A 21,429-nucleotide genomic window follows, 5' to 3' on the forward strand; every position below is an offset into this window, starting at 1 on the left:
ATCTATCTAGGAGCTATGACAGTGTAAAGACACCCTGCAATTTTAAATGTGTGGCGACATTTGAATGAGGCGCGTACCAGTAGAGGGAGCCAACGCACCACGAATGGTACACAGCCACAGATGCGCTTTGTGCAATGTATTTGTGACATGCAGGAGTGTCCGCAAAGAAATGTGGATAAGTTGTAAATCAAAAGCTAAAGAGCTCATTCTTGCACTGTTTTGATCAGAACACACGTGGGAATGTTCAAGTGTTGAGAATTTGTAATTATAAAGTGAATTAGGGAACGATATTAGATACTGCCACTGGCTAGATTTCAACCTGGGTCTCTCGCTCCCAAAGCGCGTTCTCTACGCCGCGGCCTGCCCTATAATATATTTCAAGCGTTTACCACAACTGAGAGGTGAAAACTGCCGTTTCTTCGTCTTACAAAATGTTCTGTAACTCCAAAAGTACACGGACTGTCGACATCATTCTTTCACTGTAACAATCAGCAGGCTTTAATAAAAAAGGGAAAAAAAATCAAGGCGGTTTTCAGGTCTCTAAAGAAAAATACATCTAGGAGATATGAGGAGTTGAAAACGCCTCTGTTACAGAATTTCAGCTGTCATTTTCACTCAAGTCTCCATAGACTTTGAATGTGGACATTTTTTAACTGTGTTGCTTCGAGGCCATTTGCGAGAAAACGGCAACTCCTACAATAATGACAGTGCCATTTTGTTAAAGGCAAGAAAAATACCTACATTTTGATGTATAATTTGTGTTAATGAAGGCAAAATTGAGCGTTTGTTCGGACATGAAGAAGAGATTGAGAAAGCGACAATGCATGGTGTGTTTGGCGTCCATAGCAACCATAACAACCAATATTGATTGATGGAAGAGATTTTGAGACAGGGGTTAAAAAAAAAAAAAAAAAGGCAGAGAGAGCCCATTCTGTAGGCTCGCCTGTAGGCTTCTAGCAAGCGTAGCAAGTGAATTTCAGAGCCAGGGATTTTTTTTTTTTTTTTTTTTTTTTTTTTTTGTGTCCCCAACATATGGTCCGCATGGGATTCGAACCACTGCCCTCTGTCCTCAATCTCTGCCATAGGGCCTGTCACGTTCCCATGAGCCAATCGGGCGGCCCGGAATAACAGGGCAAAAGTGCTATATTTAAAGTGCACACCTGCGCAGCCGCACCCCAATTTTCGGCTCTTTTTCATTAGCTGGACACCAGGCCTTATCTAGTCAGCCGTTCCAACCACATCCCTGCCAATGTGTGCCTACGTCAAGCCGCATACAAGTGTAACGCTCACAATTTTCTGCTATCACTCTAAGGCAACTTAAGTGTTAGTGACGTCACACCTATGCGCCACTGCCCTCTGTGGAGAATGGGAGAAATGTGCTTGCACCTCAACCTATGGACTCAGACGGACATTCAATCATCATCTTCCTCACTCAAGGTAACCTTATGGCTTGTAGGAACACTGCACGTGTATGATAAGACTGTAGCCGTTCAACCGGCCCTCGTAAGGTTGCTGAAGACAGTGAACACCGTGGAATTCTCAGTATCACTGTGGCCCTGGGTTTTTCCACTGTCCTGCTAAGTGCTTATGTAATTGTAACCAACATAGGAGAGAGACGTAACATCGTGGAAGAGACATAAAGTGAGTAAAAACGATCTAAATGCATTTAGAATATATTTAGAACTACAAATTACACTTTTCTTAGCAATTATTGTTTTTTATGTCAAGCTTCAAGCTAGCTTCTTTATTGGGGCTTGGGACCAGCAAAAGTGACCCGAAATTTGGTCTTTAAGTCTGGTCATTAGCGTGTCTGGACCCAAACTACACTGCAGGTCCCAAAGTCAAATGATCACTGAGAGTTAAAAATCTGTCTGAAGTTAGAAGTTAGCAGAGAGTTAGCTCACTAGTTTCCGTCTAAATATAATATACCAGGTTCTGACTGAGGGATTTCTAAAACAAATTAAAAGGCACAGCTCTGCTATCACTTCTGACATACATGAAGACAGGAAAGTAAGCAGCAGTGATGTTTGTAGGGTTACTGAAGTTTGGCTAGCTGGTATATAGTGATGTGCTATGTGACTAGCGAAACAGCTATGTTAGCATAACATTAACACAGTGATGAAGGGGAACTTTTTTCCACTGGATAAGAGTTAAGGTGAGGGTTCCCGATGGTTAGGGACAAATGCAGTGGCATGGCAGGATGCTGTAAACGGACCAAACTTCAGTCAAGAGAACAACTGAGATAATCCATCCACATACAGGTTAGTCATTAATGTGCTGCTGCATTGCCTGGGCTGTAGTTACATGGTAAGGTTTTAAAAACTGAGATTTAAAATGAATAGTTGTAATAAAAACTGAGAGAGGCCGACAGTGATCACTTACTTTTTGTAAGGGGCTTGTTGAGATTAAATAGAACAAGTTACAAAGCATTAAAACATGTTAAAAACACAACAGCCTTATTAAACGCAGAGTAGTTTGGGCCCAGAAGTAGGATTGATCACGTCATCACTTAAAGACCGGATAGACACATGGTGGAGTTACTTTGTTGTGTTTGTGTGTGTTTTTAAGTAGTTTTAAACTTTGTGATCCACAACAGGTAACAGTAAAAGATGAACATTTTTAAGCATAATGCTGTTACCAAACTACATTAATGGCCCAAAAACAGACCATAGAAAAAACCGTGGCTATGTGAAAAAAAATGATGACAACTAGTCCTAATTCAGGCTAATTGTTTTTTTGTTTTTTTGTTTTGTTTTTTTCTGACATCCCTCCACACACACAGGCTGTGCTGGCTCACAGAAAGAGTGGGTCATCAACATTATCAGGCAGCTGGTGTTCATAGCAAGCCTCACCAGACAGCTTCAGTCCATATCGGATGTACAGGATGGAGTTAAGGCTCTGCAAGGACATCTGATTTGTAAGTTTGCTTTTTACCACACTCATCTGGGCCAAGAGTAGAGGAAACTGCCTTATCTTCTGCAGCTGGAATTCAAAACAAGTATTTGAACTCGGACACGGCCTGCAGATTAGACTGGGTTTGTTTGGTTTTTCTTTTTCGTGCTTTTCCCACTTTTCTAGCTTGTTGTGCCCTTTTTCTTTCAGGATCTGCAGTTTCCTCCCTGTCCAGTAGAGGCCTCTCTCAGAGAAAGAACAGCTTGGGGATGCAGATGATGACGATTGGAGATCAGACACACCGCCCCCACCTCTCCTTATCCATGCTTAGGTCAGAAGTGGAATGCTCTTTTGCTGTTTGTTAGTTACGGATGGAGTAACACTAACTAAGGAAATACACACAACACAGTGATTGTGAATAAGTCACTCCAAGTGTGAAAAGGTGATAGTCAGAGTGAGACTACACATGAATTATTCAGGAAATGCACACTCAGTGAGAGAATAACTATAATTCAGTGTCACTAGGGGATATAACTTGAAGATGATGTGTCTTCATTTCTGATTCATTTTGAACAGTGATGAATGTGGAAGTAAATGAGCGCGAGCTGATCAAAACGGGCGAGCTGTTTTTACATATTTCTGCAGCCTGGATGCCGTGGGCTTTGTCCAGGAGTAAAAGATGACATCGCCCATTTCGGATCTTATATATAGTTATACCTTGGTGTTTTGTAGCATCACCTGACAAACTTTTACTTTCCTGATGTTTAGACTTTCTGATCCCTCCACAGACTCTGCTTTGTCTTTCTACAAAGAGTTGACGACATTAAATACAGATGTTTTAACAGTGCTTGAATGTTTTATTTTGTTTACTCTAGCCTCCAACTCAAACTTTGGTTGCTCCTATGCCCACGTCACTTCCTCCACCAATCAGAATGAGGGTCCGGGTTCAGGAAGACGTCTTCCTGATCCCAGTTCCACAAAGGTCGGTGAAAAGTTTTAAGTTTGAGCAGTACATAAAAATAAATCCCAATCTGATTGGTATAGTGTTTTTTTTGTTGTTTTGTTTTGTTTTTAATTTCTGTTTAATCGCCGGTCATTGCTCTGCATCCCAGTGAGGCCAACTCCTGCTCTGTGTCGTGGCTGTGTGAGCAGGCAGCTCAGCGTTACTACCAGAAATGTGGCCTCCTGCCTCGTCTCTCTCTGCAGAAAGAAGGCGCTCTGCTCTCCCCGCAGGACCAGCTACTGGCCGTCCTGCACACAAATGAAGAGGTGAGGTTGGATTAAAAAAAAAACAAAACCCCACAGTGACAAGAGGACGGCTATGACTGTGAAACAGCTTGCATGTCAGCCAGTGAGCATACTCCTTTTCTTAGGCAAAGTATGGCCCAAATTCATAAAATAGACTTTCTCATAGACACAGAGGTCTTTTCATTAAATCACTGATAGAAGGAATGGAGGTTCTAGGTCCTTCCACAATGACTTCATCTTTCTTACCCAGATGAGGCGTGCAGGTTTTAGACTGTATGATTCTGGTAAGAAGGTGAAGGGCTGATTATGTTAACAAGCTGCCTGAGAAACTACAATCTGAGAAACTGTAAAGATTAGAACCATTTCTATTACCAGACTGGATGCTGACTTGCTTTTGGAGCCAGCTTCCAGAAGACACTGAAGGAATCACAGTTTTTGGGATTGAATCCTTGGCTTCACTTTCCCGCACCAGTGCAGGATAACTGATGGGTTTGTGTTGTGGGTTCTGGCTGACGTTTGCTCGTGGGGATCTCCCTCCTCTCCCTGAGCGATACAAGAAGGCCTGTCAAAGTCTAGCAGTGGGTGAGCAACACAGAGGAAATGCATTATAAAACGGACACATGTGCATTCTTGTATTCTGTTATGAAGTACCATCTCTTTCTACCTGTAGATGAGAACAAGCGTGTCTCCCGGCTATGTGAGGTTCGGGACCGGGGTTCCTCCGTGTCAGGACTCCAAATGTCTCGGTTTGGCCGCCTCTTCCCTCAGCCCGCTCCTCCGTGCCCTAAAACTTCAGGCCAGCCTCACGGAGCTGCGAATTTCTGGAAACCGTATGTCTGACGACCTTCTCCCTGAGCTGATTGCCACAACGCTCACCATGCCTCGTCTGCAGCTGCTGGACATTTCTGCCAACTGCATTACAGGGGACGGCCTGGAGAAGGCTGTAAATGCTTTAAAGGGACAGAGTGCACCTGCATTCCCGGTAAGGGCCTCAGCTAGCCAATAGTGGCAGCTCCAGGTTTACCATCTAACCTGTATTTAAGTACCTCTGGTCTTAATAACTACCTTAGATCTTAATAACAAGCTAACCTGATTCATATCAATGATATCTGTCAGAGAGAATTGGCTCTCGTGATCATTTGCTTTTTCTGCTCGTTTCCACTCAAAGTGCCTGGAGGAGCTGGACCTCAGTATGAACCCACTGGGGGACGGCGTGTCTGAGTCTCTGTCCTGTCTGCTGTCCTGCTGCCCTGTGCTAGCCAAGCGGTCTCTGCAGGTCTCACTGCTCATTTCCTTCAGCAGCATCGACTGCTGCTAGCCAGCGCGCTCACAGGTGACTCTCTAACAAGCAGCTGACTGAAGCCTTAAGCTTCACTGAACTCCCACCCATAAGCAAAACTGCAACTAACTTTACATCTTCTGAACGTTCAGGCACAGGCCATTTGAAAGCAGTGTGCCTGTCCCTCAATCCCCTGGGCTCCACCGGCTTTGAGCTGGTGTTAAAGACTCTGCCCCTCCACTGCCTCACACACGTGGACCTGTCAGCTGTCTGCAGAGGGCCTGCTGATTACCCGGCACTGGAACACCTCGCCAAAGTCCTGTCACAGGTGTGCACGCAAAAATCATGCAATGTCATTTATTGTCGAAAGATATAATTGTGCAATCAGGTTAAGACTTTTGTGTTTTTGCAGGACGAGTGCTCTCTGACCCACCTCAGCCTGGCTGCAAATGGGCTGACAGACAGCAGTGTAGCTACCTTGGCGAGGTGTGTGTGTGTGTGTGTGTGTGAGGGCGTCATTTCTACGGCTCAGTTATTACTCATGTTAGTGGGGCTTTGCCTTTGTTTAAATTGTCACTCTTTACTGGCCTGTTGGACTTTTTCTTATTATTTCACAGGTGCCTCTCGTCGTGTCCCACACTGGTGAGTCTGAATCTGTCAGGAAATCCGTCTGTTACATCAGTGGGACTTTACAACATCCTGGCGTCTGTCAGAGAGGCCCGTCGACCACTGACACTTCTAAACCTCGAAGGTATGTCTGAACTTGGAGATACTCCATGGAGTTCCTTTTTTTTTCTAAAGCTATTCTTAGATTCACCGTTTCACACTAATTCACAATTTGGATTTCTTTGATGTTTTTATCACCTGTGCAAAGTTGTACTTGGCAACAGTTTGTTTCTTGCTATCAGTGCGTTTCCTTTTGACGCATTTCTAAGTTTGAACATTTAGTATGTATGCACAGAGGTGTTACATGATGATTACACACACAGACATTACAATATAGAAGTGTGGTTTAAAGATTTAAAAAAAAGATTAGCTGTGAATTAATTTTCCATTTTATGGAGCAGAAAACATTGCTGAACGCTAGCTAACAGGCTACATTTGGATGTCAAATATTTATAGGGGGGAAAATGGAAATTATGGATATGAAATAAAATGATTCTTTGTTGCTTAACCTGCAGGTTGTCAGGTCTCTGGCCCCTGGGAGAGTCAAGACCTGGACAGTTTGTCAGAGCTGGTCCAGGATATCAGTCTTTGCTCTCAGACCCTCAACAAGCTGGACCGACAGACCTTGAAGCAGAGCTGGGACAGGACTCAGTCACACGGACACTTTCTCGACCGAAACTCCAAGTGCCTCCTCTCTGCCACCTCTACTTGAGGGTGGCAGGTGTGTTCATAATAAATAATTAATAATGAATTATTAATTTCCTAATAATTCATAATAAAAGTGGTCATTTTTATAAACATTTTGTTTAATGAGGCTACACCAAAAAGAAACAAGATAAAAACAAAATAAAGTGACATGGCGTCCACCGACAGTCTGTGGATAGCTTGTGTTTTATGCATTTTTGTCTGCCTTATTTATACATGTAAAGCTCTGTATCTGTATAAAGAGTTTGTGTTAGTGTGTGAGAGGTTTTGTGTCACAATGGTCCTGTTTTGTAGGATTTGATTTAAAAAAAACAAACATAATTAAAGTAACCAACGATGTTATACGTTGACATCGTTCTTTCACTGTAAGACAAAGCAGGCTATGGTGAATAATCACAGCAATTTTCAGCTCTGAAGAAATCTATCTAGGAGCTATGACAGTGTAAAGACACCCTGCAATTTTAAATGTGTGGCGACATTTGAATGAGGCGCGTACCAGTAGAGGGAGCCAACGCACCACGAATGGTACACAGCCACAGATGCGCTTTGTGCAATGTATTTGTGACATGCAGGAGTGTCCGCAAAGAAATGTGGATAAGTTGTAAATCAAAAGCTAAAGAGCTCATTCTTGCACTGTTTTGATCAGAACACACGTGGGAATGTTCAAGTGTTGAGAATTTGTAATTATAAAGTGAATTAGGGAACGATATTAGATACTGCCACTGGCTAGATTTCAACCTGGGTCTCTCGCTCCCAAAGCGCGTTCTCTACGCCGCGGCCTGCCCTATAATATATTTCAAGCGTTTACCACAACTGAGAGGTGAAAACTGCCGTTTCTTCGTCTTACAAAATGTTCTGTAACTCCAAAAGTACACGGACTGTCGACATCATTCTTTCACTGTAACAATCAGCAGGCTTTAATAAAAAAGGGAAAAAAAAATCAAGGCGGTTTTCAGGTCTCTAAAGAAAAATACATCTAGGAGATATGAGGAGTTGAAAACGCCTCTGTTACAGAATTTCAGCTGTCATTTTCACTCAAGTCTCCATAGACTTTGAATGTGGACATTTTTTAACTGTGTTGCTTCGAGGCCATTTGCGAGAAAACGGCAACTCCTACAATAATGACAGTGCCATTTTGTTAAAGGCAAGAAAAATACCTACATTTTGATGTATAATTTGTGTTAATGAAGGCAAAATTGAGCGTTTGTTCGGACATGAAGAAGAGATTGAGAAAGCGACAATGCATGGTGTGTTTGGCGTCCATAGCAACCATAACAACCAATATTGATTGATGGAAGAGATTTTGAGACAGGGGTTAAAAAAAAAAAAAAAAAGGCAGAGAGAGCCCATTCTGTAGGCTCGCCTGTAGGCTTCTAGCAAGCGTAGCAAGTGAATTTCAGAGCCAGGGATTTTTTTTTTTTTTTTTTTTTTTTTGTGTCCCCAACATATGGTCCGCATGGGATTCGAACCACTGCCCTCTGTCCTCAATCTCTGCCATAGGGCCTGTCACGTTCCCATGAGCCAATCGGGCGGCCCGGAATAACAGGGCAAAAGTGCTATATTTAAAGTGCACACCTGCGCAGCCGCACCCCAATTTTCGGCTCTTTTTCATTAGCTGGACACCAGGCCTTATCTAGTCAGCCGTTCCAACCACATCCCTGCCAATGTGTGCCTACGTCAAGCCGCATACAAGTGTAACGCTCACAATTTTCTGCTATCACTCTAAGGCAACTTAAGTGTTAGTGACGTCACACCTATGCGCCACTGCCCTCTGTGGAGAATGGGAGAAATGTGCTTGCACCTCAACCTATGGACTCAGACGGACATTCAATCATCATCTTCCTCACTCAAGGTAACCTTATGGCTTGTAGGAACACTGCACGTGTATGATAAGACTGTAGCCGTTCAACCGGCCCTCGTAAGGTTGCTGAAGACAGTGAACACCGTGGAATTCTCAGTATCACTGTGGCCCTGGGTTTTTCCACTGTCCTGCTAAGTGCTTATGTAATTGTAACCAACATAGGAGAGAGACGTAACATCGTGGAAGAGACATAAAGTGAGTAAAAACGATCTAAATGCATTTAGAATATATTTAGAACTACAAATTACACTTTTCTTAGCAATTATTGTTTTTTATGTCAAGCTTCAAGCTAGCTTCTTTATTGGGGCTTGGGACCAGCAAAAGTGACCCGAAATTTGGTCTTTAAGTCTGGTCATTAGCGTGTCTGTACCCAAACTACACTGCAGGTTCCAAAGTCAAATGATCACTGAGAGTTAAAAATCTGTCTGAAGTTAGAAGTTAGCAGAGAGTTAGCTCACTAGTTTCCGTCTAAATATAATATACCAGGTTCTGACTGAGGGATTTCTAAAACAAATTAAAAGGCACAGCTCTGCTATCACTTCTGACATACATGAAGACAGGAAAGTAAGCAGCAGTGATGTTTGTAGGGTTACTGAAGTTTGGCTAGCTGGTATATAGTGATGTGCTATGTGACTAGCGAAACAGCTATGTTAGCATAACATTAACACAGTGATGAAGGGGAACTTTTTTCCACTGGATAAGAATTAAGGTGAGGGTTCCCGATGGTTAGGGACAAATGCAGTGGCATGGCAGGATGCTGTAAACGGACCAAACTTCAGTCAAGAGAACAACTGAGATAATCCATCCACATACAGGTTAGTCATTAATGTGCTGCTGCATTGCCTGGGCTGTAGTTACATGGTAAGGTTTTAAAAACTGAGCTTTAAAATGAATAGTTGTAATAAAAACTGAGAGAGGCCGACAGTGATCACTTACTTTTTGTAAGGGGCTTGTTGAGATTAAATAGAACAAGTTACAAAGCATTAAAACATGTTAAAAACACAACAGCCTTATTAAACGCAGAGTAGTTTGGGCCCAGAAGTAGGATTGATCACGTCATCACTTAAAGACCGGATAGACACACGGTGGAGTTACTTTGTTGTGTTTGTGTGTGTTTTTAAGTAGTTTTAAACTTTGTGATCCACAACAGGTAACAGTAAAAGATGAACATTTTTAAGCATAATGCTGTTACCAAACTACATTAATGGCCCAAAAACAGACCATAGAAAAAACCGTGGCTATGTGAAAAAAAATGATGACAACTAGTCCTAATTCAGGCTAATTGTTTTTTTGTTTTTTTGTTTTGTTTTTTTCCCGACATCCCTCCACACACACAGGCTGTGCGGGCTCACAGAAAGAGTGGGTCATCAACATTATCAGGCAGCTGGTGTTCATAGCAAGCCTCACCAGACAGCTTCAGTCCATATCGGATGTACAGGATGGAGTTAAGGCTCTGCAAGGACATCTGATTTGTAAGTTTGCTTTTTACCACACTCATCTGGGCCAAGAGTAGAGGAAACTGCCTTATCTTCTGCAGCTGGAATTCAAAACAAGTATTTGAACTCGGACACGGCCTGCAGATTAGACTGGGTTTGTTTGGTTTTTCTTTTTCGTGCTTTTCCCACTTTTCTAGCTTGTTGTGCCCTTTTTCTTTCAGGATCTGCAGTTTCCTCCCTGTCCAGTAGAGGCCTCTCTCAGAGAAAGAACAGCTTGGGGATGCAGATGATGACGATTGGAGATCAGACACACCGCCCCCACCTCTCCTTATCCATGCTTAGGTCAGAAGTGGAATGCTCTTTTGCTGTTTGTTAGTTACGGATGGAGTAACACTAACTAAGGAAATACACACAACACAGTGATTGTGAATAAGTCACTCCAAGTGTGAAAAGGTGATAGTCAGAGTGAGACTACACATGAATTATTCAGGAAATGCACACTCAGTGAGAGAATAACTATAATTCAGTGTCACTAGGGGATATAACTTGAAGATGATGTGTCTTCATTTCTGATTCATTTTGAACAGTGATGAATGTGGAAGTAAATGAGCGCGAGCTGATCAAAACGGGCGAGCTGTTTTTACATATTTCTGCTGCCTGGATGCCGTGGGCTTTGTCCAGGAGTAAAAGATGACATCGCCCATTTCGGATCTTATATATAGTTATACCTTGGTGTTTTGTAGCATCACCTGACAAACTTTTACTTTCCTGATGTTTAGACTTTCTGATCCCTCCACAGACTCTGCTTTGTCTTTCTACAAAGAGTTGACGACATTAAATACAGATGTTTTAACAGTGCTTGAATGTTTTATTTTGTTTACTCTAGCCTCCAACTCAAACTTTGGTTGCTCCTATGCCCACGTCACTTCCTCCACCAATCAGAATGAGGGTCCGGGTTCAGGAAGACGTCTTCCTGATCCCAGTTCCACAAAGGTCGGTGAAAAGTTTTAAGTTTGAGCAGTACATAAAAATAAATCCCAATCTGATTGGTATAGTGTTTTTTTTGTTGTTTTGTTTTGTTTTTAATTTCTGTTTAATCGCCGGTCATTGCTCTGCATCCCAGTGAGGCCAACTCCTGCTCTGTGTCGTGGCTGTGTGAGCAGGCAGCTCAGCGTTACTACCAGAAATGTGGCCTCCTGCCTCGTCTCTCTCTGCAGAAAGAAGGCGCTCTGCTCTCCCCGCAGGACCAGCTACTGGCCGTCCTGCACACAAATGAAGAGGTGAGGTTGGATTTAAAAAAAAAAAAAACCCACAGTGACAAGAGGACGGCTATGACTGTGAAACAGCTTGCATGTCAGCCAGTGAGCATACTCCTTTTCTTAGGCAAAGTATGGCCCAAATTCATAAAATAGACTTTCTCATAGACACAGAGGTCTTTTCATTAAATCACTGATAGAAGGAATGGAGGTTCTAGGTCCTTCCACAATGACTTCATCTTTCTTACCCAGATGAGGCGTGCAGGTTTTAGACTGTATGATTCTGGTAAGAAGGTGAAGGGCTGATTATGTTAACAAGCTGCCTGAGAAACTACAATCTGAGAAACTGTAAAGATTAGAACCATTTCTATTACCAGACTGGATGCTGACTTGCTTTTGGAGCCAGCTTCCAGGAGACACTGAAGGAATCACAGTTTTTGGGATTGAATCCTTGGCTTCACTTTCCCGCACCAGTGCAGGATAACTGATGGGTTTGTGTTGTGGGTTCTGGCTGACGTTTGCTCGTGGGGATCTCCCTCCTCTCCCTGAGCGATACAAGAAGGCCTGTCAAAGTCTAGCAGTGGGTGAGCAACACAGAGGAAATGCATTATAAAACGGACACATGTGCATTCTTGTATTCTGTTATGAAGTACCATCTCTTTCTACCTGTAGATGAGAACAAGCGTGTCTCCCGGCTATGTGAGGTTCGGGACCGGGGTTCCTCCGTGTCAGGACTCCAAATGTCTCGGTTTGGCCGCCTCTTCCCTCAGCCCGCTCCTCCGTGCCCTAAAACTTCAGGCCAGCCTCACGGAGCTGCGAATTTCTGGAAACCGTATGTCTGACGACCTTCTCCCTGAGCTGATTGCCACAACGCTCACCATGCCTCGTCTGCAGCTGCTGGACATTTCTGCCAACTGCATTACAGGGGACGGCCTGGAGAAGGCTGTAAATGCTTTAAAGGGACAGAGTGCACCTGCATTCCCGGTAAGGGCCTCAGCTAGCCAATAGTGGCAGCTCCAGGTTTACCATCTAACCTGTATTTAAGTACCTCTGGTCTTAATAACTACCTTAGATCTTAATAACAAGCTAACCTGATTCGTATCAATGATATCTGTCAGAGAGAATTGGCTCTCGTGATCATTTGCTTTTTCTGCTCGTTTCCACTCAAAGTGCCTGGAGGAGCTGGACCTCAGTATGAACCCACTGGGGGACGGCGTGTCTGAGTCTCTGTCCTGTCTGCTGTCCTGCTGCCCTGTGCTAGCCAAGCGGTCTCTGCAGGTCTCACTGCTCATTTCCTTCAGCAGCATCGACTGCTGCTAGCCAGCGCGCTCACAGGTGACTCTCTAACAAGCAGCTGACTGAAGCCTTAAGCTTCACTGAACTCCCACCCATAAGCAAAACTGCAACTAACTTTACATCTTCTGAACGTTCAGGCACAGGCCATTTGAAAGCAGTGTGCCTGTCCCTCAATCCCCTGGGCTCCACCGGCTTTGAGCTGGTGTTAAAGACTCTGCCCCTCCACTGCCTCACACACGTGGACCTGTCAGCTGTCTGCAGAGGGCCTGCTGATTACCCGGCACTGGAACACCTCGCCAAAGTCCTGTCACAGGTGTGCACGCAAAAATCATGCAATGTCATTTATTGTCGAAAGATATAATTGTGCAATCAGGTTAAGACTTTTGTGTTTTTGCAGGACGAGTGCTCTCTGACCCACCTCAGCCTGGCTGCAAATGGGCTGACAGACAGCAGTGTAGCTACCTTGGCGAGGTGTGTGTGTGTGTGTGAGGGCGTCATTTCTACGGCTCAGTTATTACTCATGTTAGTGGGGCTTTGCCTTTGTTTAAATTGTCACTCTTTACTGGCCTGTTGGACTTTTTCTTATTATTTCACAGGTGCCTCTCATCGTGTCCCACACTGGTGAGTCTGAATCTGTCAGGAAATCCGTCTGTTACATCAGTGGGACTTTACAACATCCTGGCGTCTGTCAGAGAGGCCCGTCGACCACTGACACTTCTAAACCTCGAAGGTATGTCTGAACTTGGAGATACTCCATGGAGTTCCTTTTTTTTTCTAAAGCTATTCTTAGATTCACCGTTTCACACTAATTCACAATTTGGATTTCTTTGATGTTTTTATCACCTGTGCAAAGTTGTACTTGGCAACAGTTTGTTTCTTGCTATCAGTGCGTTTCCTTTTGACGCATTTCTAAGTTTGAACATTTAGTATGTATGCACAGAGGTGTTACATGATGATTACACACACAGACATTACAATATAGAAGTGTGGTTTAAAGATTTAAAAAAAAGATTAGCTGTGAATTAATTTTACATTTTATGGAGCAGAAAACATTGCTGAATGCTAGCTAACAGGCTACATTTGGATGTCAAATATTTATAGGGGGGAAAATGGAAATTATGGATATGAAATAAAATGATTCTTTGTTGCTTAACCTGCAGGTTGTCAGGTCTCTGGCCCCTGGGAGAGTCAAGACCTGGACAGTTTGTCAGAGCTGGTCCAGGATATCAGTCTTTGCTCTCAGACCCTCAACAAGCTGGACCGACAGACCTTGAAGCAGAGCTGGGACAGGACTCAGTCACACGGACACTTTCTCGACCGAAACTCCAAGTGCCTCCTCTCTGCCACCTCTACTTGAGGGTGGCAGGTGTGTTCATAATAAATAATTAATAATGAATTATTAATTTCCTAATAATTCATAATAAAAGTGGTCATTTTTATAAACATTTTGTTTAATGAGGCTACACCAAAAAGAAACAAGATAAAAACAAAATAAAGTGACATGGCGTCCACCGACAGTCTGTGGATAGCTTGTGTTTTATGCATTTTTGTCTGCCTTATTTATACATGTAAAGCTCTGTATCTGTATAAAGAGTTTGTGTTAGTGTGTGAGAGGTTTTGTGTCACAATGGTCCTGTTTTGTAGGATTTGATTTAAAAAAACAAACATAATTAAAGTAACCAACGATGTTATACGTTGACATCGTTCTTTCACTGTAAGACAAAGCAGGCTATGGTGAATAATCACAGCGATTTTCAGCTCTGAAGAAATCTATCTAGGAGCTATGACAGTGTAAAGACACCCTGCAATTTTAAATGTGTGGCGACATTTGAATGAGGCGCGTACCAGTAGAGGGAGCCAACGCACCACGAATGGTACACAGCCACAGATGCGCTTTGTGCAATGTATTTGTGACATGCAGGAGTGTCCGCAAAGAAATGTGGATAAGTTGTAAATCAAAAGCTAAAGAGCTCATTCTTGCACTGTTTTGATCAGAACACACGTGGGAATGTTCAAGTGTTGAGAATTTGTAATTATAAAGTGAATTAGGGAAAGATATTAGATACTGCCACTGGCTAGATTTCAACCTGGGTCTCTCGCTCCCAAAGCGCGTTCTCTACGCCGCAGCCTGCCCTATAATATATTTCAAGCGTTTACCACAACTGAGAGGTGAAAACTGCCGTTTCTTCGTCTTACAAAATGTTCTGTAACTCCAAAAGTACACGGACTGTCGACATCATTCTTTCACTGTAACAATCAGCAGGCTTTAATAAAAAAGGAAAAAAAAAATCAAGGCGGTTTTCAGGTCTCTAAAGAAAAATACATCTAGGAGATATGAGGAGTTGAAAACGCCTCTGTTACAGAATTTCAGCTGTCATTTTCACTCAAGTCTCCATAGACTTTGAATGTGGACATTTTTTAACTGTGTTGCTTCGAGGCCATTTGCGAGAAAACGGCAACTCCTACAATAATGACAGTGCCATTTTGTTAAAGGCAAGAAAAATACCTACATTTTGATGTATAATTTGTGTTAATGAAGGCAAAATTGAGCGTTTGTTCGGACATGAAGAAGAGATTGAGAAAGCGACAATGCATGGTGTGTTTGGCGTCCATAGCAACCATAACAACCAATATTGATTGATGGAAGAGATTTTGAGACAGGGGTTAAAAAAAAAAAAAAAAAAAAAAAAGGCAGAGAGAGCCCATTCTGTAGGCTCGCCTGTAGGCTTCTAGCAAGCGTAGCAAGTGAATTTCAGAGCCAGGGATTTTTTTTTTTTTTTTTTTTTTTTTTTTTTTTGTGTCCCCAACATATGGTCCGCATGGGATTCGAACCACTGCCCTCTGTCCTCAATCTCTGCCATAGGGCCTGTCACGTTCCCATGAGCCAATCGGGCGGCCCGGAATAACAGGGCAAAAGTGCTATATTTAAAGTGCACACCTGCGCAGCCGCACCCCAATTTTCGGCTCTTTTTCATTAGCTGGACACCAGGCCTTATCTAGTCAGCCGTTCCAACCACATCCCTGCCAATGTGTGCCTACGTCAAGCCGCATACAAGTGTAACGCTCACAATTTTCTGCTATCACTCTAAGGCAACTTAAGTGTTAGTGACGTCACACCTATGCGCCACTGCCCTCTGTGGAGAATGGGAGAAATGTGCTTGCACCTCAACCTATGGACTCAGACGGACATTCAATCATCATCTTCCTCACTCAAGGTAACCTTATGGCTTGTAGGAACACTGCACGTGTATGATAAGACTGTAGCCGTTCAACCGGCCCTCGTAAGGTTGCTGAAGACAGTGAACACCGTGGAATTCTCAGTATCACTGTGGCCCTGGGTTTTTCCACTGTCCTGCTAAGTGCTTATGTAATTGTAACCAACATAGGAGAGAGACGTAACATTGTGGAAGAGACATAAAGTGAGTAAAAACGATCTAAATGCATTTAGAATATATTTAGAACTACAAATTACACTTTTCTTAGCAATTATTGTTTTTTATGTCAACCTTCAAGCTAGCTTCTTTATTGGGGCTTGGGACCAGCAAAAGTGACCCGAAATTTGGTCTTTAAGTCTGGTCATTAGCGTGTCTGGACCCAAACTACACTGCAGGTCCCAAAGTCAAATGATCACTGAGAGTTAAAAATCTGTCTGAAGTTAGAAGTTAGCAGAGAGTTAGCTCACTAGTTTCCGTCTAAATATAATATACCAGGTTCTGACTGAGGGATTTCTAAAACAAATTAAAAGGCACAGCTCTGCTATCACTTCTGACATACATGAAGACAGGAAAGTAAGCAGCAGTGATGTTTGTAGGGTTACTGAAGTTTGACTAGCTGGTATATAGTGATGTGCTATGTGACTAGCGAAACAGCTATGTTAGCATAACATTAACACAGTGATGAAGGGGAACTTTTTTCCACTGGATAAGAGTTAAGGTGAGGGTTCCCGATGGTTAGGGACAAATGCAGTGGCATGGCAGGATGCTGTAAACGGACCAAACTTCAGTCAAGAGAACAACTGAGATAATGGTAAGGTTTTAAAAACTGAGCTTTAAAATGAATAGTTGTAATAAAAACTGAGAGAGGCCGACAGTGATCACTTACTTTTTGTAAGGGGCTTGTTGAGATTAAATAGAACAAGTTACAAAGCATTAAAACATGTTAAAAACACAACAGCCTTATTAAACGCAGAGTAGTTTGGGCCCAGAAGTAGGATTGATCACGTCATCACTTAAAGACCGGATAGACACACGGTGGAGTTACTTTGTTGTGTTTGTGTGTGTTTTTAAGTAGTTTTAAACTTTGTGATCCACAACAGGTAACAGTAAAAGATGAACATTTTTAAGCATAATGCTGTTACCAAACTACATTAATGGCCCAAAAACAGACCATAGAAAAAACCGTGGCTATGTGAAAAAAAATGATGACAACTAGTCCTAATTCAGGCTAATTGTTTTTTTGTTTTTTTGTTTTGTTTTTTTCCCGACATCCCTCCACACACACAGGCTGTGCGGGCTCACAGAAAGAGTGGGTCATCAACATTATCAGGCAGCTGGTGTTCATAGCAAGCCTCACCAGACAGCTTCAGTCCATATCGGATGTACAGGATGGAGTTAAGGCTCTGCAAGGACATCTGATTTGTAAGTTTGCTTTTTACCACACTCATCTGGGCCAAGAGTAGAGGAAACTGCCTTATCTTCTGCAGCTGGAATTCAAAACAAGTATTTGAACTCGGACACGGCCTGCAGATTAGACTGGGTTTGTTTGGTTTTTCTTTTTCGTGCTTTTCCCACTTTTCTAGCTTGTTGTGCCCTTTTTCTTTCAGGATCTGCAGTTTCCTCCCTGTCCAGTAGAGGCCTCTCTCAGAGAAAGAACAGCTTGGGGATGCAGATGATGACGATTGGAGATCAGACACACCGCCCCCACCTCTCCTTATCCATGCTTAGGTCAGAAGTGGAATGCTCTTTTGCTGTTTGTTAGTTACGGATGGAGTAACACTAACTAAGGAAATACACACAACACAGTGATTGTGAATAAGTCACTCCAAGTGTGAAAAGGTGATAGTCAGAGTGAGACTACACATGAATTATTCAGGAAATGCACACTCAGTGAGAGAATAACTATAATTCAGTGTCACTAGGGGATATAACTTGAAGATGATGTGTCTTCATTTCTGATTCATTTTGAACAGTGATGAATGTGGAAGTAAATGAGCGCGAGCTGATCAAAACGGGCGAGCTGTTTTTACATATTTCTGCAGCCTGGATGCCGTGGGCTTTGTCCAGGAGTAAAAGATGACATCGCCCATTTCGGATCTTATATATAGTTATACCTTGGTGTTTTGTAGCATCACCTGACAAACTTTTACTTTCCTGATGTTTAGACTTTCTGATCCCTCCACAGACTCTGCTTTGTCTTTCTACAAAGAGTTGACGACATTAAATACAGATGTTTTAACAGTGCTTGAATGTTTTATTTTGTTTACTCTAGCCTCCAACTCAAACTTTGGTTGCTCCTATGCCCACGTCACTTCCTCCACCAATCAGAATGAGGGTCCGGGTTCAGGAAGACTTCTTCCTGATCCCAGTTCCACAAAGGTCGGTGAAAAGTTTTAAGTTTGAGCAGTACATAAAAATAAATCCCAATCTGATTGGTATAGTGTTTTTTTTGTTGTTTTGTTTTGTTTTTAATTTCTGTTTAATCGCCGGTCATTGCTCTGCATCCCAGTGAGGCCAACTCCTGCTCTGTGTCGTGGCTGTGTGAGCAGGCAGCTCAGCGTTACTACCAGAAATGTGGCCTCCTGCCTCGTCTCTCTCTGCAGAAAGAAGGCGCTCTGCTCTCCCCGCAGGACCAGCTACTGGCCGTCCTGCACACAAATGAAGAGGTGAGGTTGGATTTAAAAAAAAAAAAAACCCACAGTGACAAGAGGACGGCTATGACTGTGAAACAGCTTGCATGTCAGCCAGTGAGCATACTCCTTTTCTTAGGCAAAGTATGGCCCAAATTCATAAAATAGACTTTCTCATAGACACAGAGGTCTTTTCATTAAATCACTGATAGAAGGAATGGAGGTTCTAGGTCCTTCCACAATGACTTCATCTTTCTTACCCAGATGAGGCGTGCAGGTTTTAGACTGTATGATTCTGGTAAGAAGGTGAAGGGCTGATTATGTTAACAAGCTGCCTGAGAAACTACAATCTGAGAAACTGTAAAGATTAGAACCATTTCTATTACCAGACTGGATGCTGACTTGCTTTTGGAGCCAGCTTCCAGGAGACACTGAAGGAATCACAGTTTTTGGGATTGAATCCTTGGCTTCACTTTCCCGCACCAGTGCAGGATAACTGATGGGTTTGTGTTGTGGGTTCTGGCTGACGTTTGCTCGTGGGGATCTCCCTCCTCTCCCTGAGCGATACAAGAAGGCCTGTCAAAGTCTAGCAGTGGGTGAGCAACACAGAGGAAATGCATTATAAAACGGACACATGTGCATTCTTGTATTCTGTTATGAAGTACCATCTCTTTCTACCTGTAGATGAGAACAAGCGTGTCTCCCGGCTATGTGAGGTTCGGGACCGGGGTTCCTCCGTGTCAGGACTCCAAATGTCTCGGTTTGGCCGCCTCTTCCCTCAGCCCGCTCCTCCGTGCCCTAAAACTTCAGGCCAGCCTCACGGAGCTGCGAATTTCTGGAAACCGTATGTCTGACGACCTTCTCCCTGAGCTGATTGCCACAACGCTCACCATGCCTCGTCTGCAGCTGCTGGACATTTCTGCCAACTGCATTACAGGGGACGGCCTGGAGAAGGCTGTAAATGCTTTAAAGGGACAGAGTGCACCTGCATTCCCGGTAAGGGCCTCAGCTAGCCAATAGTGGCAGCTCCAGGTTTACCATCTAACCTGTATTTAAGTACCTCTGGTCTTAATAACTACCTTAGATCTTAATAACAAGCTAACCTGATTCGTATCAATGATATCTGTCAGAGAGAATTGGCTCTCGTGATCATTTGCTTTTTCTGCTCGTTTCCACTCAAAGTGCCTGGAGGAGCTGGACCTCAGTATGAACCCACTGGGGGACGGCGTGTCTGAGTCTCTGTCCTGTCTGCTGTCCTGCTGCCCTGTGCTAGCCAAGCGGTCTCTGCAGGTCTCACTGCTCATTTCCTTCAGCAGCATCGACTGCTGCTAGCCAGCGCGCTCACAGGTGACTCTCTAACAAGCAGCTGACTGAAGCCTTAAGCTTCACTGAACTCCCACCCATAAGCAAAACTGCAACTAACTTTACATCTTCTGAACGTTCAGGCACAGGCCATTTGAAAGCAGTGTGCCTGTCCCTCAATCCCCTGGGCTCCACCGGCTTTGAGCTGGTGTTAAAGACTCTGCCCCTCCACTGCCTCACACACGTGGACCTGTCAGCTGTCTGCAGAGGGCCTGCTGATTACCCGGCACTGGAACACCTCGCCAAAGTCCTGTCACAGGTGTGCACGCAAAAATCATGCAATGTCATTTATTGTCGAAAGATATAATTGTGCAATCAGGTTAAGACTTTTGTGTTTTTGCAGGACGAGTGCTCTCTGACCCACCTCAGCCTGGCTGCAAATGGGCTGACAGACAGCAGTGTAGCTACCTTGGCGAGGTGTGTGTGTGTGTGTGAGGGCGTCATTTCTACGGCTCAGTTATTACTCATGTTAGTGGGGCTTTGCCTTTGTTTAAATTGTCACTCTTTACTGGCCTGTTGGACTTTTTCTTATTATTTCACAGGTGCCTCTCATCGTGTCCCACACTGGTGAGTCTGAATCTGTCAGGAAATCCGTCTGTTACATCAGTGGGACTTTACAACATCCTGGCGTCTGTCAGAGAGGCCCGTCGACCACTGACACTTCTAAACCTCGAAGGTATGTCTGAACTTGGAGATACTCCATGGAGTTCCTTTTTTTTTCTAAAGCTATTCTTAGATTCACCGTTTCACACTAATTCACAATTTGGATTTCTTTGATGTTTTTATCACCTGTGCAAAGTTGTACTTGGCAACAGTTTGTTTCTTGCTATCAGTGCGTTTCCTTTTGACGCATTTCTAAGTTTGAACATTTAGTATGTATGCACAGAGGTGTTACATGATGATTACACACACAGACATTACAATATAGAAGTGTGGTTTAAAGATTTAAAAAAAAGATTAGCTGTGAATTAATTTTCCATTTTATGGAGCAGAAAACATTGCTGAATGCTAGCTAACAGGCTACATTTGGATGTCAAATATTTATAGGGGGGAAAATGGAAATTATGGATATGAAATAAAATGATTCTTTGTTGCTTAACCTGCAGGTTGTCAGGTCTCTGGCCCCTGGGAGAGTCAAGACCTGGACAGTTTGTCAGAGCTGGTCCAGGATATCAGTCTTTGCTCTCAGACCCTCAACAAGCTGGACCGACAGACCTTGAAGCAGAGCTGGGACAGGACTCAGTCACACGGACACTTTCTCGACCGAAACTCCAAGTGCCTCCTCTCTGCCACCTCTACTTGAGGGTGGCAGGTGTGTTCATAATAAATAATTAATAATGAATTATTAATTTCCTAATAATTCATAATAAAAGTGGTCATTTTTATAAACATTTTGTTTAATGAGGCTACACCAAAAAGAAACAAGATAAAAACAAAATAAAGTGACATGGCGTCCACCGACAGTCTGTGGATAGCTTGTGTTTTATGCATTTTTGTCTGCCTTATTTATACATGTAAAGCTCTGTATCTGTATAAAGAGTTTGTGTTAGTGTGTGAGAGGTTTTGTGTCACAATGGTCCTGT

At 43.2% G+C, this 21,429-nt stretch overlaps 3 pseudogenes; all 3 read left to right on the top strand.

The window, feature by feature from the left end:
* The first annotated feature begins 3,794 nt into the window (after nt 1–3,794).
* Nucleotides 3,795–6,797, top strand: LOC146644990 (tonsoku-like protein; annotated as a pseudogene).
* A 3,131-nt stretch (nt 6,798–9,928) lies between these two features.
* Nucleotides 9,929–13,996, top strand: LOC146644991 (tonsoku-like protein; annotated as a pseudogene).
* Nucleotides 13,997–17,081: 3,085 nt separating this feature from the next.
* Nucleotides 17,082–21,149, top strand: LOC146644992 (tonsoku-like protein; annotated as a pseudogene).
* The last annotated feature ends 280 nt before the right edge of the window (nt 21,150–21,429 follow it).

This window comes from Rhamphochromis longiceps, linkage group LG20, assembly GCF_057381845.1.
Source record: "Rhamphochromis longiceps isolate RC_006_pf linkage group LG20, R_longiceps_female_GT1.1, whole genome shotgun sequence".
Lineage (NCBI taxonomy): Eukaryota > Metazoa > Chordata > Actinopteri > Cichliformes > Cichlidae > Rhamphochromis > Rhamphochromis longiceps.